At 44.2% G+C, this 24,302-nt stretch overlaps 1 long non-coding RNA gene across 2 annotated transcripts in view; it reads left to right on the top strand.

Annotated features, from left to right (window-relative positions):
• The window catches only part of LOC121820608 (uncharacterized), a 31,948-nt gene extending 15,733 nt beyond the window's left edge, over positions 1-16,215 (top strand). For both annotated transcript variants that reach the window (XR_009597535.1, XR_009597533.1), the window contains exon 5: positions 143-16,215. This is a non-coding gene — a long non-coding RNA (uncharacterized LOC121820608). The remainder of the gene's footprint in view (positions 1-142) is intronic.
• Positions 16,216-24,302: the final 8,087 nt, after the last annotated feature.

Below are 24,302 nucleotides of genomic sequence, written 5' to 3' on the forward strand. Positions count from 1 at the left end.
TACAGTATTAACTAGGACAGGATAAAACTGGGATCAGTGTAGCACTGAGAGCGCTGTATTCAGCAGCACTGGGGCTATGCTGGCTACTCTGGGCCCTTCTGTCCCTCAGCTGTTCCAGGATTCCTTTGTCTTGCATTCCCAGGGTATCAGTGAGCAACATCTGAAAGAAAAGGGGCATCTGACTCCTATCTACAGTGAGGTCTGTAAGCCACGCAGGCCATGAAGATAACATCACTGGAAGAAGCAGAAGAATCAGCACCCCCAGGATACCTCTCCTCTGCTCCTGATGCCTGCAGCTCTGGTCCAGCTCTTCTGGCTCTGCCCCTCCCAGCTCTAGCCCAGTTCCAGCTGCCCCTGGTCTGTGTTCCTCTGACCTTCATGCCCTCAACTCACTGGACACACGTGGCTGAGTCAGAGGGAGTTTCCCTATGCTGCCCTCCTACTCAGGATCCTCACACCTGAGGGATGAGCACTCTTTTTCTGCTGTTGACTCAACTCCTGACCCTTCTTTTCCTGAAGCTTCCCAAAGGGGCCCTTCCTGACTGTGTTAATCCCCACAGCATCTGCTGTGTGACTGATGTGTGCCTTTCTGAGAACACGAGCCCAGGTATCGGGATCGTGTAGAGGTGTTGACTACAACCCAGTGAAGGGAGGCAGGGCCTGGACGCAGAGCTGGGAGTCCATGGAGGAAGCATGGGTAGGTGGGAACCCATAAGAGACTGGGCTGAGGCTTCCACTGTACATTGGGTAGGGCTTCCTTGCAGGGGTAGGGCTTCCTTGCAGGCGTCGGGCAGTGTCTGTGAGTGTGTGTGTTTGTGTGTTTATGTGTGGGTGCCCGTGTGTGTGAGTTTATTGGACATTGTACACTGGGTAGGGGCCTTTATTCCAGGTCACCTGTGATAACCTGGACCCCAGCTTTAGCCTCAGCCTACGGGCCCCCAAACCACCTTCCTGCAGAATGGTAGAGGAATTGATATTACTTCAGGCCAGAGAATGACCTTGGTTGGGCAAAGTTGCGAATTGTCTTAGAAAAGAAGCCTCAGCCTTCCCGTCTGGGACAGGGGCACTGGAGGTTAGAATGAAATGTGATGTCCTCTCACCCTCCTATTGTGGGGTGTGAAGCGTGTGAGAGATGGAGCTTATGAGATGGTCTGAACCTGCCTCTTTCATTGACCCGTCAGTCCTGCTGGCCCAGTTCCTAGGTCAGCCTCCTCTTTACTCACTCACACCCCTCTTCCTGGAATGATGGCTTTCTCTCCCTGTCACTCGCCTCCAACCCTGCTTGTTGAAATCCTACTACTTGTTCGCAAAGTATGTCTGGATCCCAAGTGTTTGGAAGTGGTCTCTCCCACATCTGACTCTATCAAACACCTTGGACCTAACTAAATCCCCTGCCACAGTCTGCCCGGGGTTGGTCATGAGTCTTTCCTGCTGGACTCACCTGGGGCTCCCTGAGGAGGCTGATGGGCTGTGGGAGCCAGGGACAAGAAGATAAGCACTCAGGGTATGAACTACTCTTCCTCCCACTCCTTTGGGGGTTCAACAGACTGAAGACTCAGAGCACCGAGGCAGCTGAATGTTCCTGGTGGTGAGGGCACATAGGAGGAAGGCTGGATGAGATGACCTCCCATGATCTTGCCTGGTTTAGAGGTCTGAGGTGGGGGCTTCCCACCCCACCTTCAGCCTCACATTGTCTGAGGTCCTGACTGCCTATGGTATATGGGAGCTTTTCCCTTCCTTGTGGGTCCTTACCTTTTGGAAGCCCCTGCTCCTGCCTCAGGTCTCAGATTTTGCGTCAGAGGTGGACTCACTCTAGTGCCATGAGGTGCTGTGGCTTGTTCCCTTCACAGCTCAGTTAAGCCACCTTACCTCTGACCTCAGACAGTAAAGGGCTGGACAGAGTGCCTGTGAGGATTGAGCATTATGAATCAGTGCCAGGAGACTGTTGGGTGGCTGGCTGGGTAAGAGAGGAACAGGAGGTTCCATCTTCCCTCACTGGCTGAGCATAAAGCAGAGGGCGTGAGAGATGTCATCCTCACACTGGCTTCCCTGGTGACTGGTCATGGCTGGACATCAATGCCCATGAGCCCAGAGGCAGGGTAAGATTCTACCACCCAGTGTCTCTTCTCACTTCACTTGAAGCAGGAAACAAAGAACAAAGAAAAAAAAAAAGGGGGAAGGAAACTGGGCTTCCAAGCCTGTATTGGACCAGGTTTTGTCCTGGCACTTTAGAAATACTTTCTTCTAATTCTTACATGAATCCTCTAGGGTAGGTATCATTATCCCCATTTTTGCAGGACAGGTAATTGGCATCCCAAACTAATTGGTGACAGAGCAAAGCCTTAAATCCAACACTGGATAATTCCATATTCATATTTATCCCTTCACCATAGTCACTAAAGGGCCTCCCAGGTGGCTCAGTGGTAAAGAATCCATCTGCCAATACAAGAGATGCAAGAGACGCGGGTTCGATCCCTGGGTTGGAAAGATAACCTGAGACAGAAGATGGCAATCCACTCCAGTGTTCTTGCCTGGAAAATTCCATAGACAGAAAAGTCTGGTGTTCTACAGTCCATGGGGTCGCAAAGAGTCAGACATGACTGAGCACAGTATAGCATGTGGTCACTGAAGACCTTGGATTTCTGGAATATTTAGAAACCTTCCATTTGTTTCTCTGCCAAGGATCCTGGTTTTCTGACTCAGGTGCTCCGACTCAAAATGAGCTCATCCTAATGATAGCTTGAGCAGCTGCTGGTTGAAAGAGGAATTTTCTCTTAAGTGGACAATGGGGGCTTATTGGTCAGGAGATGGGGAATGAGGAACCTTGTGTTCTGGTGCAGACAAGGCATTCAGAGATGAGATGCTTCTCCCTCTTGTGTCTTATTTGAGTTCATTACTCTTGTGAAAGGAATGTGTAAGTACCAGCATCCTGCCATCAAATTAATTCCCTCTTTGTGTTACTATTCATAAATTTATTTAATAGGTTTTACAGAAGCATTTCATTTAGACTTTTAAAAATACTCTGAGGTAGAAATCCACATTGTACAGATGGTTAAATATGTGATTCAACTTCTCCCAGATATAAGTGGTGGAAGCATGATTTGGATCTACAGGGATCATAATTTCACTCATTTTGACTCCTTCTTCTCCCTCATGCAAGACACCCAATTAGCTACGATGGTCCACTGGGTTATCCTTCATAAAGCTTCTTGTATTCCATCCTTTTCTCATTTATTTTTATTCCTCTTTTCCAGCTCCACCTGAGCTGATGTTACATTCCCCCAAGCAATGTATATACCTCCACATCCTCCCACTCTTGTACTGTTCACTTTTTCATTAGAGCCATCCTAGTACTCGCTAGGACATGACTAAGCGACTTCACTTTCACTTTTCACTTTCATGCATTGGAGAAGGAAATGGCAACCCACTCCAGTGTTCTTGCCTGGAGAATCCCAGGGCTGGGGGAGCCTGGTGGGCTGCCGTCTATGGGGTTGCACAGAGTCGGACACGACTGCAGTGACTTACCAGCAGCAGCAGCAGCAGTACTTTACTTATAGAGTGGTATCATACTGTGGTTTTGAGTTGCATTTCTCTTATGAGTAATAAGGTTGAACATCATTTCATGGGCATACTGAATATTTATATATCTTATATGAATTAATGGATTTCTCTAATTCTCTGTCATCATAAATTGTACTCACCATTCTTTCACGTTGTCCATTTTATTGGCATATAATTGCTGATAGTAGTCTCTTATGATCCTTTGTATTTCTGTGTTGTCCGTTGTGATCTCTCCATTTTCATTTCTAATTTTATTATTTGATTTTTCTCTCTTTGTTTCTTGATGAGTCTGGCTAATGGTTTGTCAATTTTATTTATCCTTTCAAAGAACCAGCTTTTGGCTTTGTTTACTTTTGCTATGGTCTCTTTTGTTTCTTTTGCATTTATTTCTGCCCTAATTTTTAAGATTTCTTTCCTTCTACTAACTCTGGGGTTCTCCATTTTTTCCTTTTCTAGTTGCTTTAGGTGTAGAGTTAGGTTATTTATTTGACTTTTCCCCTGTTTCTTGAGGTGAGCCGGAATTGCTATGAACTTTCCCCTTAGCACTGCTTTTATAGCGTCCCACAGGTTTTGGGTTGTTGTGTTTTCATTTTCATTTGTTTTTATGCATATTTTGATTTCTTTTTTGATTTCTTCTGTGATTTGTTGGTTATTCAGAAGCGTGTTGTTCAGCCTCCATATGTTGGAATTTTTAATAGTTTTTCTCCTGTAATTGAGATCTAATCTTAAGGCATTATGGTCAGAGAAGATGCTTGGAATGATTTCGATTTTTTGAATTTATCAAGGTTAGATTTATGGCCCAGGATGTGATCTATCCTGGAGAAGTTTCGTGAGCACTTCAGAAAAAGGTGAAATTCATTGTTTTGGAGTGAAATGTCCTCTAGTTATCAATTAGGTCTATCTGGTCTATTGTATCATTTAAAGTTTGCGTTTCTTTGTTAATTTTCTGTTTAGTTGATCTGTCCATAGGTGTGAGTGGGGTATTAAAGTCTCCCACTATTATTGTGTTATTGTTAATTTCCCCTTTCATACTTGTTGGCATTTGTCTTACATATTGCGGTGCTCCTATGTTGGGTGCATATATATTTATAATTGTTATATCTTCTTGGATTGATCCTGTGATCATTATGTAGTGGCCTTCTTTGTCTCTTTTCACAGCCTTTGTTTTAAAGTCTATTTTATCGGATATGAGTATTGCCACTCCTGCTTTCTTTTGGTCTCTATTTGCGTGATATATCTTTTTCCAGCCCTTCACTTTCAGTCTGTATGTGTCCCTTGTTTTGAGGTGGGTCTCTTGTAGGCAGCATATATAGGGAACTTGTTTTTGTATCCATTCAGCCAGTCTTTGCCTTTTGGTTGGGGCATTCAACCCTTTTACGTTTAAGGTAATTATTGATAAGTATGATCCCGTTGCCATTTTCTTTATTGTTTTGGGTTCGGGTTTATACACCCTTTTTGTGTTTCCTGTCTAGAGAATATCCTTTAGCATTTGTTGGAGAGCTGGTTTGGTGGTGCTGAATTCTCTCAGCTTTTGCTTGTCTGGAAAGCTTTTGATTTCTCCTTCATATTTGAATGAGATCCTTGCTGGGTACAGTAATCTGGGCTGTAGGTTATTTTCTTTCATCACTTTAAGTATGTCTTGCCATTCCCTCCTGGCCTGAAGAGTTTCTACTGAAAGATCAGCGGTTATCCTTATGGGAATCCCCTTGTGTGTTATTTGTTGTTTTTCCCTTGCTGCTTTTAATATTTGTTCTTTGTGTTTGATCTTTGTTAATTTGATTAATATGTGTCTTGGGTGATTCACCTTGGGTTTATCCTATTTGGAACTCTCTGTGTTTCTTGGACTTGGGTGATTATTTCCTTCCCCATTTTAGGGAAGTTTTCAACTATTATCTCCTCAAGGATTTTCTCATGGTCTTTCTTTCTGTCTTCTTCTGGGACTCCTATAATTCAAATGTTGGAGCGTTTCATATTGTCCTGGAGGTCTCTGAGATTGTCCTCATCCCTTTTAATTCTTTTTTCTTTTTTCCTCTCTGATTCATTTATTTCTACCATTCTATCTTCTATTTCACTAATCCTATCTTCTGCCTCCATTATTCTACTATTTGTTCCCTCCAGAGTGTTTCTGATCTCATTTATTGTGTTATTCATTATATATTGACTCTTTTTTATTTTTCTAGATCTTTGTTAAACCTTTCTTGTATCTTCTCAATCCTTGTCTCCAGGCTATTTATCTGTGATTCCATTTTGATTTCAAGATTTTGGATCATTTTCACTGTCAATATTCAGAATTCTTTTTCAGGTAGATTCCCTATCTCTTCCTCTTTTGTTTGGTTTGGTGGGCATTTCTCCTGTTCCTTTACCTGCTGAGTATTCCTCTGTCTCTTCATCTTGGTTATATTACTGCGTTTGGGGTGGCCTTTCTATAGTCTGGGAATTTGTGGAGTTCTCTTTATTATGGAGCTTCCTCACTGTGGGTGGGGTTGTATCAGTGGCTTGACAAGGTTTCTTGGTTAGGGAGGCTTGTGTTGGAGTTCTGGTGGGTGGAGCTGGATTTCTTCTCTCTGGAGTGCAATGGAGTGACCAGTAATGGGTTATGAGACATCAATGGTTTGGAGTAACTTTGAGCTGCCTGTATATTGAAGCTCAGGGGTGTGTTCCTGTGTTGCTGGAGAATTTGCATGGTATGTCTTGCTCTGGAACTTGTTGGCCCTTGGGTGGTGCTTGGTTTCAGTGTAGGTATGGAGGCATTTGATGAGCTCCTATCAATTAATGTTCCCTGGATTCAGGAGTTCTCCGATGTTCTCAGGATTTGGACTTAAGCCTCCTGCTTCTGGTTTTCAGTTTATTTTTACAGTAGCCTCAAGACTTCTCCATCTATATAGCACCGATGATAAAACATCTAGGTTAAAGATGAAAAGTTTCTCCACATTGAGGGACACCCAGAGAGGTTCACTGAGTTACATGGAGAAGAGAAGAGGGAGGGGGTAGTTAGAGGTGACTGGAATGAGATGAGGTGGGATCAAAAGAGGAGAGCAAGCTAGCCAGTAATCACTTCCTTGTGTGCTCTCCACAGTCTGGACCGCTCAGAGGTATTCACTGAGTTATACAGGGAAGAGGAGAGGGAGGAATTAGACAGAGGTGGCCAGGAGGATAAAAGAGGGAAATGAAAAGGAGAGAGACAGATCCAGCCAGTAACCAGTTCCTTAGGTGTTCTCCACCGTCTGGAACACACAGAGATTCCCAGAGTTGGGTAGAGAAGAGAAGGGGAGGGAAGAGACAGAGGCGACCTGGTGGAGAAAAAGGAGAGTCCAAAGGAGGAGAGAGTGGTCAAGGTAGTAATTCCACTCTCAGGTAAAATTGGGTACTGAAGATTGGGTTTTTAAATGTACAAAATTGACAACAAAAACCAAAAAGCAAAGATTAAAAGTCTAGAGTAGAGGTTGGATTTTCAAAAATACAATATTAAAGAAAAGAAGAAGAAGAAGAAGAAAAAAAAAAACAAAGCCACGAGAATTATTAAAAAACAACAAAAACAACCACACATACACTATATATGGCGTTTGCTTTAAAAAATAGGGTCTTTTTTTTTGAAAAGTAATAATAGGTTATAGAAATAAAAATTAAAGGAGAAATAGAGGACTTAACAATTTTAAAAAGGTAGGGAAAAAAAAAGAAGACAAAACAACCACACAACAATATCAAAAAAAAAAAAAAGAAAGAAAGAAAGAAAAAAGTGATCTTAAAAATAGTAAAGATATATCTGGCCCTTTCTCTGGTGTTGTGGGCAGTGTGGGGTCACTTCCAAGGCGGTTCCCTCTGTTTAACTTCTTCTGTTTGCTGGTCTCTTCAGTGTCTGATTTCTGCCCTGACACAAGGGGGGCAGTGGTGGACACTTTTTTTTTTTAGGCTCACTTGTTCAGTCGCGCTGTGGGGAGGGGGAGATGCTGCAAACAAATAACACTGTCGTGTGCACGCAGTGTCTCAGCCCCGCTGGGCCTGCCCCTGCTCGTGGTGCACAAACCGCTCAGGCTCTATGTTGCTCCGCTGGGAACCATCTGAGGCCAGCCCTAGGCTGCATGCACCTCCCCAGTCTAAGCCGCTCAGGTTCAGTGCTCAGGTAGCCCTCAGAGGTGCAGATTTGGTTGGGACTGCGTTTTGTGCCCTTCCCAGGTCCAAATAGCTCAGGTGTTTGGCGAGCACGGTTGCTGTGACTTATCACCTTTCCCGTCTCTGCTGCTCAGTTTTCTCGGTGTACCGCTGGCGCCCCTTGTGAGATAGATGGTGACTGTCCAGAACCCCCAGAAGTCTTAGCAAAGAAGCCTGCTTGCAGTTTGGTAGGTAAAGTCTCTCCGGGGCTGCCATTGCCCCCTTCCAGCCATTACGGCTCTGCCTGCCTGTCCCCGGCAGGGGATGGTCTGCAGCCAGCTATTTCCGTTCAGTCCTTTGTTCTGGGCATGGTCCTGGCGGTGTCTTATGTTCGAGCTTTTCGTGTGGTAGCTATCCCACAGTCTGGTTTGCTAGCCCAGGTTAGTTCGTTCTGGTTACGCGCAGGGTGTTCCTGCCCGATTCTTAAAAAGCACTGCAGCCTCCTGCGCCTCCCTGCCCTGCCCCCACTTGCTAGTGGCGGATGCAGGCATCTGCGCTGCTTTTCCGCTGGGGGAGTTACTGTTGGGCTTGTAATCTGTTGGTTTTATTTATTTATTTTTCCTTCCTGTTATGTTGCCCTCTGTTCTTCCAAGGCTCGACACAGACACGGCAGGGAGAGTGTTTCCTGGTGTTTGGAAACCTCTCTTCTTAAGATTCCCTTCCCAGGACGGGATTCCCTTCCAGGGACGGAGCTCCCTCCCCACTTCCTTTGTCTCTTTTTTCGTCTTTTATATTTTTTCCTACCTGTTTTTGAAGACAATGATCTGCTTTTCTGGGTGCCTGATGTCCTCTGCCGGCATTCAGAAGTTGTTTTGTGGAGTTTGCTCAGCATTGAAATGTTCTTTTGAGGAATTTGTGAAGAAGAAAGTGGCCTCCCCATCCTATTCCTCCACCATCTTAGGACCGCCCCCCCTGGAGTATCATTTTTCATATCTTCACTTTGAGTGTACACTTGTCTTGAGTTGAGATGAGCTTGCTGGTAGCAGCATAGAGTTGAGTCTTCTTTTAAAAATCATTGCAGCCACTCTGTGTCTTTGATTGGTCAATTCAGCACATTTACGTTTGGGTTATTACTGATATCTGAGAACTTAGCGCTGCCATTTTGTCTTTTCTGGTTGTTCTCTATCTCTATTGTTTCTTTTTTACTGGTGTCTCTGCCTACCACTTTAGTTTGGTGCTTTATATCAGGCTTTCTTCAGTTTCCTCTTTTTTAATGTTTCCTGTCTCTGCTTGCAATTTATATTTTATGGGTACCATGAGGTTTGTATGAAATGTCTCATAGATAAATTGGTCCTTGTTCTAATGATATCATTTAGCTTCATTTCCTTGTGTGGATTTCATTCTTTTCCTCTTCCTCTTTTATTTTTTGTTGTTTCAAATTATCCTTTTTTATGTTGTGAGTTTGTTACCAAATTTAAGTACCTATAATTATTCTTACTGCTTATCCTCATTTAACCTTCATGCTATAATTGTTTAACAACAATCCATTCTAACATGGAGTGGCGATTTCCTGATTCTGTCTTTCTATTTACAACCTTCATAAAGTTTTGTGTACTTTTGTTTTTTCATTTAAGGTAGAAAAGTACCTTTAACATTTGTTATAAGAGAGGTCTAGAATTGGTGAGCACCATCAGCTTTTGTTTGTCTGGTAAAGTCTTTATATCTTCTTCATGTCCGAAGGATAAATAGTGGATAGATTATTCTTGGCTGAGAGTTTTTAGTTTTCAATATTTTGAGTATGTTATTTCATTCTCTCCTGTCCTATAGAATGTCTGCTGAGAAATCTGCTGATAGTCTAATTGTAGTTTCTCTGTAGGTTACAATCCTTTTTTCCTGGTTGACTTTAAAATTGTTTCTTTGTCATCGACTTTTGACAATTTAGTATCATGTGCCTTGGAGAAGGTCTTTTTGCACTGAGGTGATAAGAAGTTCTCTAAGCCACTGGATGGAGGAGCCTGGTAGGCTGCAGTCCATGGGGTCGCTAAGAGTCAGATTCGACTGAGCGACTTCACTTTCACTTTTCACTTTCATGCATTGGAGAAGGAAATGGCAACCCACTCCAGTGTTCTTGCCTGGAGAATCCCAGGGATGGGGGAGCCTGGTGGGCTGCCATCTATGTGGTCGCACAGAGTTGGACACAACTGAGGTGACTTAGCAGCAGTAGTAAGCCACATGGACTTGAAAATCCAGCTCCTTCCCGAGGTTGGGAAGTTTTCAGTGGTTATTTCCTCAAATAAGTTCTCTGCTCCTTTCTTCCTCTCTTCTCCTTCTGGGAAACTCTTTATCCTAATGTTGCCGTTCCTAATAGAGTCAGATAGTTGTTGCAGAGTTTCTTCCCGTTTTTAGGTCATAATCCTCTCTCCTCTTCTACCTGAATGCTTTATATCTTTGAACTTGTTAATTCTCTCTTCCATATGGTTTGCTGTTTCCAGTGAGCTTTCTAATGAATTCTTTATCTTGTCTATTGAGTTATTCAGCTCTGGAATTTGATTCTTTTTAAAAATATCAGTCTCTTTGATAAAGTATACCTTCTTTTTACATTTTTTTCTTAGCTTAATTGTCTTTCTTAATTTTCTTGTAGCTTGTTGAGTATCTTCATGAGAGAGGTTAATATTCTGCAACTTTAAGTTTGGTTTCTGGAGAACTGTCATTTTATTTTTGTGATACCGTGTTACTGTAGTTCTTTACGGTGCTTTATCTGTTGTTCCTCTGCTGGTGTATTTAACGAGCAGAGGAGAACACTCTCTTCCTTGCTGCTAAGTGACCTCAGTTGTGTCCGACTCTGTGTGACCCCATAGACGTCAGCCCACCAGGTTCTCTCGCCCCTGGGATTCTCCAGGCAAGAACACTGGAGTGGGTTGCCATTTCCTTCTCCAACTCTCCTCCTTAGGAAACGCTTTTTATTGTTTCCCCCTCTTGTTTCTATTTCAATTCACCGTTAGTAACTAGAGGCCTTTCTCTTTCTTCCCAGTAGGTGGTGCTATTGCATGCTTTTGGTTTCTCCTTGTTCAGTCCCACTCTTTGCGACTACCCCCCGCCCCCACCCCACCCCTTTGGACTGAGGCATGCCAGGCTTCCCTGTCCTTCACTATTTTCCAGAGTTTGCTCAATCTCAGGTTCATTGAGTCAGTGATGCCATCCAACCATCTCGTCCTCTGTCGTCCTCTTCTCCTCCTGCCTTCAATCTTTCCTAGCATCAGGGTCTTTTCTAATGAGTCAGCTGTTCGCATTAGGTGGCCAAAGTATTGGAGGTTCAGCTTCAGCATCAGTCCTTCCAATGAATATTCAGGATTGAATTCCTTTAGGATTGACTGGTTTGATTTCCTTGCATTCCAAGGGACTCTCAAGAGTCTTCTCCAACACCACACTTCAAAAGCATCAGTTCTTTGGCGTTCAGCCTTTTTTCTGGTTCAACTCTCACATCCATACATGACTACTGGAAGAACTATAGCTTGACTATGTGGACCTCTGTTGACAAAGTAATGTCTCTGCTTTTTAACATGTTGTCCAAGTTGGTCATAGCTTTTCTTCCAAGGAGCAAGCGTTTTTTATATTTCATGGCTGCAGCCATCATCTGAAGTGATTTTGGAGCCCCCCAAAATAAAGTGTCTCACTGTTTCACTGTTTCCCATCTATTTGCCATGAAGTGATGGCACTGAATGCCATGATCTTCATTTTTTTGAATGTTGAGCTTTAAGCCATCTTTTTTGCTCTCCTCTTTCACCTTCATCAAGAGGCTCTTTAGTTCCTCTTTGCTTTCTGCCATAAGGGTGGTGTCATCTCCATATCTGAGGTTACTGATATTTCTCCTGGCAATCTTGATTCCAGTTTGTGCTTCATCCAGCCCAGAATTTCTCATTATTTACTCTCCATATAGTTAGATAAGCAGGATGACAATATACATTCTTGACATACTCTTTTCCTGATTTGAAACCAGTCTGTTGTTCTGTATCTGGTTCCAACTGTTGCTTCTTGACGTGCATACAGATTTCTCAGGAGGCAGGTAAGGTGTTGTGGTATTCCCATCTCTTGAAGAATTTTTCACAGTTTGTTGTGATCCACACAGTCAAAGGCTTTGGTGTATTCAGTGAAGCAGAAGTAGATATTTTTCTGGAGCTCTTTTCCTTTTCCTGTGATCCAGTGGATGTTGGCAATTTGATCTCTGGCCCCTCTGCCTTTTCTGAATCCAGCTTGAACATCTGGAGGTTCTCAGTTCACATAGCGTTGAAGCTTGGCTTGGAGAATTTTGAGCATTACTTTGGTTTCTCCTACTCCAGTTATATTTGAGATTTGGCACTTTCCACCCTCCACCACCTCCCTTAGAGGTGATGCCTGCTGCCCTGTGGTTGCTGCTTGTGCCTCTGGAGTCTTTGGTTCTTTGCTGCTGAGGGTGTCCCTGGCATTGCTGCCTGCGTCACTGGAATGGTGTGAGCCTTCACCCCATCCAAGGTCTCTCGGATGGCAGGCTATGACTCTTTGGGGAATGGGGAACATTAGAGGGGTAACTGGGGTCTGGTGTCTCTGCTCTTGCTGGTTTGTCAGGTTCATGGGTGCTGCAGTTGGGGGCCTGAATTTTGGGTGTCTTCGTGGCAGGAGGGACAAGGCCACAGGGTCTTGCTGCTGCTACCCAGTTTCTGTGGCCAAGGACACCACTGAAGCTGGGAGGCTTGTGTTGTGTGGGCTGCCTCCCTTGAAGCTACTGGAATTCTTGGGGCTGTGGGTGTATCTGCCACAACTGAAGGTCTGGGATGGCAGGCACCCCCTCTTCTGTTCCCCTCGTCTCCCTCCCCTGTGTGTCTCAGTCCACCCACCTTCAAGTGTGCAGACTTGTGGAAATCTCCAGCATCCTGGAGCATTGGGCAGAATCACCTTTGTTGAGTTGTGGATATTTTACTGGTTGCAGATGGAAGAGGAGAGACAAAGGGAGCAACTCAAGCCGTCATTATTTTGACAGCAGTCTCCATTTCTCGAGTCTGCTTTCATGGGGTTGCCAGTGGGAACAGGGTTTAATTTGAGAGCAAGTGTTCCTGTGTATGTAGGGGAAGAGAGTCACACACAGATCTTATTGGCCTTTGTGGAAATGGTGATATTCATGCCTAAATACCTTTCATGAGCTGTTGTAACTAGAAAGGATATGAGTTCAGGGAGGTTAGCACTTTTTGTTTTAATAAAATTTATTTTTTGCAGCAGTTTTAGATTTACAGAAAATTGATAAAATAGAAGAGTTTACAAATATTTTTCTCATAGCTTCCCCTATTAGCAACATTTACACCAACTAACATTTGTCACCATTAATGAACTAATATTGACACATTTATAGTTCATACTTATTCAGATGTCCTTAGTTTGTCTTGATCTGCCCTTTCTGTTCCAGGATCTTACCCAGGACATAACCTTACTTGTAGTTGTTCTGTCTCTTTTGACTCTTCTAGGCTGGGACAGGGTCTCAGATTTCTTTTTTTTTTTTTTTTATGATCATTTTAAACAGTGGCCAGATATTTTGTAAAATGTACTTCAATTGAGATTTGGCTGATATTTCTTTCACGATTAGACTGGGTTTTGGGGAAGAAGACCACAGAGATAAAGTGCCATTTTAGTCACATATCAAAGGTATATACTGTCAACATGACTTACCACTGTTGAGCTTGAGTTTCATCACCTGGACAAAGGCATTGTTTATCAGGCTCACCCACTGTGAAGTTACTCTTCCCTCTGCTTTCCATACCATCCTCACTGGAAGGAGGTCATTATGGGCAGTTTACACTTAAGTGGGGGATTATACTTCATTCCTTTATGGTGGAGCATTTACATACATTGTTAGAATTCTTCTGCAGGGGAGACTGTCTCATCTCCATTGATTTATTTACATAGCAAGTTAACTTGTATCGGCAAACAATCACTGACATTTACTTTATACTTTGGGTTATAATCCAAATTTACTTTTATAATTTTGTTGCTCAGATTATTCTTTATTTTCACCATTGAATGCTCTTATGTTGGCTCCTGTGATCATCTGACATACCTCTATTATTTTTTTTCCAAGAAATTCCTTACTTTGTAGCACTATAAGAACTTCAGACTTATCTTGTATATTTATTGCTTCAGTCCTAGAACCAACATTTTCTCCAAGGATCTCTAGTTCCCTTGGGGAATGACTCTTGTGATGGGAGGTGATAGAACTTTTTCAAGCTTTGGGGATTCAGAGGGGCATTTCTTCTCTTACCTATGTCTGTAAGATCTTATTATTTCCCTGTTTTGTTAGGCGAGTAGACTTTGAGGACATAGATGTGACAGAAATGAATCACTGACATCTTTGGAAGGGAATGAGATTGGCTAAAATAATGGTCACTAAAGGAGTATCACTTGGCCACCCCTCAAATATGAAACAGCTGAAGGATCAGGCAAGGAAAACATAAAGGGTCTGTTGTTTTGTTACTAGATGGCTCATTAACAGGTATCGCAGCACAGATGTTATTGTAAAGGTCTGATGATCAAAGAAATCAAGTTTTTACTGGAAATATAGGCTATGAATGATGCTTTGGGGTTGGACTGATGTGGATTTGAATCTTTTGTTATAGATCAGCCTTCAATCTTGGGTCTACTCCTCTAAGCCTCATTTTTCTCACCTGCAAAAGGAATATAATGATCATATCTGTTTCATGGAGTTTGAGGATTAATGAGATATTGTGTATCAAGTGCTTAGTCTCAGTGTCTGTATAGCAAGCACTCAATAAATGCAAAACTTCCTGAAATATGCCAGGGAGCACCTGGATTAGGGGAAAACACATAGAACAGATGTCAGGGTATAAAAGACCTATTCAGACACCTGAAAATAAATTTTACTATAACAGCAGATTTTGACCTTTGGTGTGGCCAGCTTTAGGAATGGGTCAAAACTATTTCAAGGCCTAAAGTATAGCAACACCCAGGCAGAGCTGTTAGTGGTAGATATTTTTTCCATGTAGGGGTGGAGGCACTGCTGTATTGCTCAGATCCTGATTAGTTTTCCTTGATCTGCCAACCCTACAGAGAATGGGGAGTGGACTTGCCTCCTCTCCTCCACAAATTCCCCAGGCAGATGCCCCAGGGGAAAGAAAAGGTGAACAAAGCAGTGGAATAGTTACATTATTCTAAAGGCCAGAGGCCAGCTCTCACTTCAGATCTTGATTTGGATCAGAAGCAGATCTAAATAGATGGATAGGTTTAGCCCCTGAGAAAGCCATCTCTGGGAGGAAGAGCTTATTCTACCACCCTTGCTGGGAAGTTATAAAGAGTTTGGCAACAGATATCAGAATCACTCGTGGGGTCCCAAGGACTGTGATGCCTGTGGGCATCTTGACGGAGATGGTATCTCAAATAAAGGTCATGGTAAGAACAGAGCTGCTCTTTCTCAATGAATCTCCCAATAGGATATAGTGGCCTCCATCTCATTATTACACTGGTCTTATCTCTGATTGCTGTTTGGGTTGGCGAGGTCACTAGTGAGGATAGCATACACTCAAAATTCTACCCCAGGGACAGCAACCCCAGGGGCAAACATTTCTTGATTGCCTCATGTTATGGGTTCAACAGTCTTCCCCAAATTCATATATTGAAGCCTTGATCCTCAGGGTAACTGCATGTAGAGCAAGGACCTTTGGGGAGATAATGCAGGTTATCTGAAGTCAAAAGAGCCAAATGAAACAGATTCATAGATATTGAGGACAAGCTAGTGGTTACCAGTGCCAGCCAGTATTTTACAAGAACTATAGATAGAATATACCTTTTAAGAATTGTGAGTATTTTGTATATCTGAAACTTATATAATATTACACATCAACTATACCTCCATAAAGGGCTTCCCAGGTGATGCAGTGGTAAATAATCTGTCTACAAATGCTGGAGACAGGAGACACGAGTTCGATCCCTGGGTCGGGAAGATCCCCTGACGTAAGAAATGGCAACCCACTTCAGTATTCTTGCCTTTGGAATCCCATGGACAAAAGAGCCTGGCAGGCTACAGTCCAAGGGGTCGCAGAGAATTGGATATGACTGAGTGACTGAGCATGTGAATCTCCATAAAAAGTCAAATAAATTTACTATGAAAGAAACTACTGAATTTTCAAGTAGAAACAGAGTCCCCTAGGGAAAAAAAGTAGAGCTCACTGTTTCTGTCCGTCTGTCTCTCTGTCCCTGTCTCCCTCTCGCTCTGTGCATGAATGAGGAAGAAGTTATGTGAGGACGCATTAAGAAGGTGTCCATCTAGAAACTGGGAAGAGAGGACTTACCAGAAACCAACCCTGACGGTACCTTTATTTTGAAATTCTGGCCTCCTCAGTGAGAGAAAATAGATTGTTGTTGTTTTAACTGCCCTGTCTGTGGTTATTTTTTAATGGCAGTCTGAGCTGAGTAATAAACCTCATGTTTTTTCCTGTTGCATGTGTGAAATAATTTCTTTTTTTGTTTTGTGATCTGGTTGTTCCTGTACTTTAGCCACATAATAAAATGTACTTCATTTATGCATTTGCTTACGTTTAATGGCATTTCTTTCTGGTGAATGAAGAATCCAGCATTTTTTCAGGCAAATGCACTATTGATGAATGTTCACATTTTTGTTTCACTGTAAACAAGCTTCTGTGCGTGCTAAGTTGCTTCCGTTGTGTCCGACTCTGTGTGACCCTATGGATTGTAGCCTGCCAGACTCCTCTGTCTAAAGTGGCTCAAGCTTAAAATCCAGAAATAAATTGGTAAATGAATTAGTGAGTATCTATCCCCAACTGTTTTATATCCCTAAGGACCTGCTTACTTTTTAAAAGGAAATTAGGAAAACATGGTGCCACAAGGGGGCGCTACTGGAAACCTGCTCTAATGGTAGAGCCAACCATTCATAAAAGAAGCATCTCCTGGAGAATGGGTTCTGGAGAACAGGTGTGTTTGTGGAGCATTTGTGGCGTCACTGGACACATGCACAGCCCCCACTTACTAACCCCAGAGACTCCTGAAGTGGGAACACATCCCCACTGCTCTGACAGCTCGCAGGCTCAGATAAGTTCAGATGTTTGTCCAGAGTCACTCAGGTAAACAAGATGAGATTCAGACCTAATGAGTAAGTAAGATGTGGCACTGGCCTATCAGGGAGGATTTATAACCTCAAGGACACCGGTCAGCACTGAAACAATGCTGGTCACTGTGTGTCCTTGAAATCAGAGTCACCAGCCAGGTGTTACCACTTAGATCAGAAAGTTCCAGGAAGTTCCCTAGTGTGGGAGAAATGGTCCCCACACTGCCCATCGTGGAGTCTATGCCCCAAAAGCCCCCTTGGGGAGAGTGCTTGATAATGGGAAGGGGGTGTGTGGGGTTCCTAGTTTGATACCTCTCCCCAGACTGAGGAATCTTTTCAATTGAAGTGTAGTTGACTTACAATGTTGTGTTAGTTTCAGGTATACAGCGAATTACCAACTGATGATTAATGGCAATTATTGATAATTACGGAAAAGGCAATGGCACCCCACTCCAGTACTCTTGGCTGGAAAATCCCATGGACGGAGTGCCGGGGTCCAGCCCTGGTGGATCCAGGGTAATTCGAAGGGGAGATGGTGTGGCATCTTAGAAAGAATTATTTAATTAGAAATATAAGAGAGATTAGGAAGAAATAGTATAGTTGGAAAATTTAGTGGAGAAAAAGAGGCTGAATAACTTGGTTTATGTGGAAAACCAATAAAGTTCCTAGACAAGGAACTTGCACCATCTACGTTAGGCCACTGGCGCCCTCTTGAATAGCAGAGGGTGCCCCGCCTTGGGCTCCCTCTCACGTGGATCTTAAAAGCCAGGGCAAGTAAGTAGACATGGCGAGCCTCCATGCCCCAGATGGGAATTCAGCCAGAAAATAGAGTAAAGAAGACACGGAGGAAACCAGTCTTTCCAGTGACTGGCCCCTCCTCTATTGTCCGGAAAGGCCTTTTATACTTTTTTTTGTTCATAGTGATCAATGGATAATACAAAATTATGCAGTGTCAGCAGCCCTGACTCTTATCGAGACCAGGCTTTCTCTCTGCATACCTAGATGTATACACAAGTCTTAGGTGATTTACATCGTCTTTTGGCCAGAGGGCCAATTAACATTTTACGGCCCTTTTCTGATAAGGGTCTGTCAACCAGAGAACTTATTTGTGTTGTTCTTCCCAAAGTCTGGTGCCACTCTCAGAAAGCACTAAATAAAGTTACATTCTTACATAGCAAGGGCACAACAATCTATAACAAGTAAAAGGAGTATAGTGATTTATAACAAAGAGAAAAGTAATTAACTCAAAAGTCTAGTGTTGCTAACATTAAAACTACTATGTTCCTTTTTCTATATCCCAATTACATTGATTAATATCCTTCAGGTGTCTAAAAGATAAAGAATATGGGGGCCTGGCAGCAGTCATTGACTCAACAGTGAAACCCATCACCATTATAATTTTTAGCTCTTTAAAAAAGGCTCTGTATCTTTAAGATGTTTTAAGCTTCGTGCCTCTCGCCGTTGGGGGGCTGTAAACAATTACAAGTTGTAAAAGTCCAGGCAGACCAGTCAGGTAAGTTAGAAAGCCATCAAAGGGGTTTAATCAAGACATTCTTTTTATATGGAGGAGACTGTTAACTGGAGCTCTGAGTTAATTCTTTCCAGAGAAAAGTGGTCATGGATGGGCCCCTGTTATGTCAGAAGAGTGGAAAGCACAGTACAATAAGGCAGGCAGACTCTGGTTTTTGGGGGTAGATGTTCAGGAAAACCCAGGGGGAACCCCTGAAGCTAGATCATGCCTTTGCGTATGTCTGGCTTCCTTCCTCATGATCTTTGCCTTGGGCGGGATTCCTCACGCTGGCTCCCGGTAATGGAGGAGCCTGGAAGGCTGCAGTCCATGGGGTCGCGAAGAGTTGGACACGACTGAGTGACTTCCCTTTCACTTTTCACTTTCATGCATTGGAGAAGGAAATGGAAACCCACTCCAGTGCTCTTGCCTGGAGAATCCCAGGGATTGGGGAGCCTGGTGGGCTGCCGTCTATGGGGTCGCACAGAGCTGGACATGACTGAAGTGACTTAGTAGCAGCAGCAATATTTCATCATGTATATCTACAACATCTTCTTAAATCATCTCTTGCTGGGCATTTGGGCTGTTTCCACATCTTGGATATTGTAAATGGTGCTGCTGTGAACACTGGGGCACATGTTTCTTTTCAAATTAGAGTTTTAATATTTTCTGCCCAGGAGTGGAATTGCTGGATGATATGGTAACTCTATTTTTAGTTTTTAGGGAAACCTCCATACTATTCTCTGTAGTGACTTTACCAGTTTACATCTCCACCAACAGTGCAAGATGATTCCCTTTTCTCTACCTCCTCTGCAGCATTTGTTATTTGTAGCCATTTTGATGATGGTCATTCTGACTGGTGAGATGTGATACCTCATTGAAGTTTTGACTTACATTTCTCTAAACATTAGCAGTGTTGAATATCTTTTCATGTACCTGTTGGCCATCTGTATGTCTTATCTGGAGTAATGTCAGTTTAGGTCTTCTGACCATTTTTTTAATTTTTAATTTTTAAAAAATATTTAGATATATGAGGTTTTGTATAGTTGGAAAATTAACCTATTGTCAGTCACATTTTTTCAAATATTTTCTGGGGAATCTTTTTCTTTTCTTTCTTTTTCCTCTTCTTCTTCTCTTCCTCCTTCTTTTTAAACAAATAAATTACTTAGGTTTTACTTTACTTGTCCCCCTTGATATATTTTTGTCAGCAAGCATGTATTACCAAGAGTCTGCCTATTATTGAACTACTGTCAAGATTTAGAGCTTTGGGACCTTGAAGTTCTGTGGATGACTGTGGACTTTGAGATCCTTCCTCTCAGAGTGAAGAGAACCCTGAACAGGATTGAGAAGATGAGGCCAAGAAAGAACCACTAAGGGGACCTGTGGAGGCAGGATGGCTTCCCTGGGAGCTCAGATGGCAAAGAAGTCACCTGCAATGCAGGAGACCCTGGTTTGATCCCTGGGTTGGGAAGATCCTCTAGAGAAGGAAATGGCACCCCACTGCTGTACTCTTGCCATGGAGAAACCCATGGACAGAAGAGATTGGTGGGCTACCCTCTGTGGGGTCCCAAAGAGTCAGACACGACTGAGTGACTAAGAGCAGCATGGCATGGGGGAGGCAGGAAATGATATTCAGTTCAGTTCAGTCACTCAGTCATGTCCGACTCTTTGAGAGCTCATGAATCACAGCATGCCAGGACTCCCTGTCCATCACCAACTCCTGGAGTTCACTCAGACTCACATCCATCGAGTCAGTGATGCCATCCAGCCATCTCATCCTCTGTCGTCCCCTTCTCCTCCTGCCCACAATCACTCCCAGCATCAGAGTCTTTTTCAATGAGTCAACTCTTTGCATGAAGTGGCCAAAATACTGGAGTTTCAGCTTTAGCATCATTCCTTCCAAAGAAATCCCAGGGCTGATCTCCTTCAGAATGGACTGGTTGGATCTCCTTGCAGTCCAAGGGACTCTCAAGAGTCTTCTCCAACACCACAGTTCAAAAGCATCAATTCTTCGGCACTCAGCCTTCTTCACAGTCCAACTCTCACATCCATACATGACCACAGGAAAAACCATAGCCTTGACTAGACCTTAGTCGGCAAAGTAAAGTCTCTGCTTTTGGATATTAGGTTCTGGGAAATGGGGCTGGGAAGAGGGGCCAAGAGCAAGCAGAAGGGCAACACTTATTGAGTGTGTTTGTTTATTTAATAACACAGAACTCACGTCCATTTTACAGATGAGTAAACTAAGGCAAATGACAGCTAATACCATGCAGAACTGTCACCTGAACCTGACCCCAATGTCCCACGTCCTTCCATGGTATCTGCGGCCTCTCAGAAACCATGGTCTTGATTCTCACCAGACCCCCACCACTTCTCTTCTCTAAACAGTTTCCCTCGAATTCAGGAACAGGTGTGTGCCTTTTGGGCAATTCTGAAATCAGCCATCAGGTGGGGATACTATTTGACTGTGGCTCAGACTGCCTACCCTGGGAGGATGGGAGTGGTGAAGTCTGTTGGGATTGCCCTGTGCTGGGTGCTTTTCACCATATTTAATTAGTTCTCCCACCAACTCTGGAAAATAGATATTATCTTATTTTCTAGAGAAGGATGTTGAGGATCTGCCCACAATTATCCAGCTTGTGGTATCAGCAGGAATGGAATCAGTGTGTGTCTGTCTGTAAAGTCCTGCCTCCCAGCAGGGTGGGCTCCCAAAGATAAAGTCGTTCTGTGCTCTCAGGATACACAGCCCGGTGGGCAGGGTGATGAGGAGGGGTAGCCCACTTGAGCCTGGGCCCGGGTGTCTAGTGAAGAAGAAGGGTGCATGAGGTCACTTTGGTTACTGAAGGGAAAGTTAAGTGAAATAGAGTTAAAATCACTCCTGTAAAAGACACATGCACCAAATGTTCATTGCAGCACTGTTTGCAATAGGTAAGCCAAGGGGAAGGGATAGTCAGGGACTCTGGGAAGGTCAAGTACACACTGCAATATTATAAATGGATAATTAGCAAAGACCTATTGTATAGCACAGGGAACTCTGCTCAATATTATGTGCCAGCCTGGATGGAAGGGGGGTTTGGGGAAGAATGGATACATATATGTGTATGGCTGTTCTCACAAAACTTTGCTGAAACTACCACAACATTGTTAAGCAGCTACACCCCAATACAAAATGTTTTTGGTGTTAAAAAATTAAAAGTTAAAAAAAACGAGACACCTCTTCTGTGGACCCCTAGGATGCTGCTGCAGTGCAGACCCATGGACCACCCTTGGGAAGTCTCCTGTCTTGGGGGAGGCTGCCTTTTCCTCCTGGTAAACAGTTGTTTGTGTTTTCAGGCAATGCTGCCTGAAAATGTGTCTGTAAACTGAAATGTTAGATTCCCCCAGACAGTGATGTGCTAGAAACACCTGGAGCTGGCTTGTGAGAGCTGGTTTTATGCGTCTCTTCCTGAGTCTGTGCTCAGCATCAACATGCTGGTGGTTTGAAATGAGCCACAGAGATGGGTAGCCACACCACCGGGATTGGCAAATGCTAGAGACCAGGGCCTTCTCTTCCTGAAGAGCCAGCTGTTAAACAGTTCCTGGCACAGCCCTGCTGCCAGGGAAGATAGGTGGGAGCCAAGAGATGGACCCACAGGACCCACTGGACCCATAGGAACCCGTGGATTTACAGCTTCCATCTCAAGCTCACGCTAAGCCTTCAGTTTGTGAAGAGAGTAGATTCTCCTAGAGTGGAATTGCACAACTGAAGTTGCTATTCTCCTGTCTTTGTTTTACTGTTACTAAGGGAAAATAACTGAGTATGAAACATGCAAAAGCTGTGTCTCCACTGGAAGCAAGATGGTGGACATGGACTGCAAACATTTGCTGAGTGGAAACCCATCACGGCTGCCATGTGCTGCTTAGCTGAAAGCTGCTTGTCTTATTTAAGAGCATGTGTGACACCCCAGCATCTTCATAGGAGGGATGGGACAAGGGTGAGTCAACAGGACACCTGCTCTCAGTGCTAGCTTTGACTCACACCAGCCTGAGAGTTGGCTGACTTCTTTGCTCCTGTAGTTCACTTGAAGTCCTCCCCTCCACTCCCCGCCTGGCCCCAGTTCCTCAGAATGTGACTGCATTTGGAGACAGGGTCTTCAGCAGAGAATTAAAGATTTTAAAATTAAAAAAAAAAGATAAAATGAGGTATGGATGTGAGAGCTGGACTATAAAGAAAGCTGAGTGCCGACGAATTGATGCTTTTGAACTATGGTGTTGGAAAAGACTCTTGAGAGTCCCTTGCACTGTGAGGAGGTCCAACCAGTCCATACTAAAGGAGATCAGTCCTGAATATTCATTGGAAGGACTGATGCTGAAGCTGAAACTCCAATACTTTGGCCACCTGATGCGAAGAATTGACTTATTGGAAAAGACCCTGATGATGGGAAAGATTGAAGGTGGGAGAAGGGGACAACCTATAGGATGAGATGGTTGGATGGCATCACCGACTCAATGGACATGAGTTTGAGTAAGCTCTGGGAGTTGCTGATGGACAGGGAAGCCTGGCATGTTGCAATCTATGGGGTTGCAAAGAGTTGGACATGACTGAGCAACTGAACTGAAGTGAACTGAGGTCATAAGAATGGGCCCTAATACAATATGACTGATGTCCTTACAGGGAAAAGATATTGGACACAGACATTTACAGTGGGAAGACTGTGGAAAGACACATGGAGAAGAAGTCCAACAACCAGACAAGGAAAGAGTCCTCAGAAGACATGAACCCTGCGGACACCTCATCTCAGACTCCCAGAATCCACAACTGTGTGAGAAGATACCTGCTGCTAGGGAAGCCTCCCAATCTGAGTGCATTGTTAGGGCAGTCCTAGAAAATGATTATACTGAGAGTGGGGCCTGCTTGCCCCTCCTGTTCACAGGCCTGGGCATAAGAAGAGGGTGGGTGGACAAGATCCACTGATGCTTGGTTATATCACAAATGACCAACAGCTTGCTGAAGTGCAGAGAGTGCCTAATTCATCTGGGGCAGGATGGGGCAGGGTTCCAAGGGGCCATCTGAGCTGCATCTGGAAGGGTTGATGGGAGTTTGGCAGGGGTGGGAGGGAAGGATCTTACTCCAGGGAGGGGGAGCAGGTCTGCAGGCTGGAGGCTGATGATGGGGGTTCTTTCTTAGGACCATAAGAAATGTGGTGTGACCTTGAAAATGGGGAGGTTTTCCCGTTACCAGCTCATGCTGGGCCTCTTCCTCCTCTCTGTGCTCCCAATGGGAGGGTCTCAAAGGTCTGTGGGCACAGTTTCGGGGACTGCGAATTGGGGATCTGCAGAGCCCACCTACCTCCCTGTGGGATGTTTGGTGTGACATGAACCCCTGGGGTGGGAGGAAGGTTGTGTTGGCTGTTGTGGTCTGTCTTCCCCTCGCTGGATGGAAGAGAGATGCTGAGAACATGTTCAGCCAAGAATCAGGAGGAAAATCTTGTAATAAAGGAAGCCCAGAAGAAGGGGCCTAGGTTTGTGCTTGGGGTGAGGTTAGATGGGAGTGGTGCATGGGAGCTGGACACAAGCACGGGGTGAGTGCAGTTTCTCCATGGGGGTGGAGGGGCTTCTCCAGGCTTAGATGGTAATGTACTTGGTGTGACTGATGGGATGGATGAGACTAAGATGAAGAGACCCTGTGAAAGCTGGATCATGAGACTCTAGGAGGACGGTTCACTGCCCCAGAGTGTAGGACAGGTCCACTGGCCTGCAGCTCACAGACAGTGAGGGTCCCTGGGCGCTGCTGGGAGACCAACCAGCTGAGGCTTCGCAGGCCAGCAGGCTCTGCAGGTCTGGGTTGTGGCTGGAGGTGCTGGCCTGTTTGTGACTCACTGAGTGCACAGGGAGGTGACTGCGGTTGGACGAGGGCTGCGCTGGGGACACAGAGCATGGTGACATGCAGCCACAGGCCTTAGCTTTCCGCCTGCGGTGGTGTGACGGATGCAAGAGGCTGCCTGGGACAGGCCTGGCCTTCCTCCCCCTCGTGTGGCTTCTCAAGGTCTGAAACCCTCTTGTGTG

The sequence above is a fragment of the Ovis aries genome, chromosome 1, assembly GCF_016772045.2.
Source record: "Ovis aries strain OAR_USU_Benz2616 breed Rambouillet chromosome 1, ARS-UI_Ramb_v3.0, whole genome shotgun sequence".
Taxonomy (NCBI): domain Eukaryota; kingdom Metazoa; phylum Chordata; class Mammalia; order Artiodactyla; family Bovidae; genus Ovis; species Ovis aries.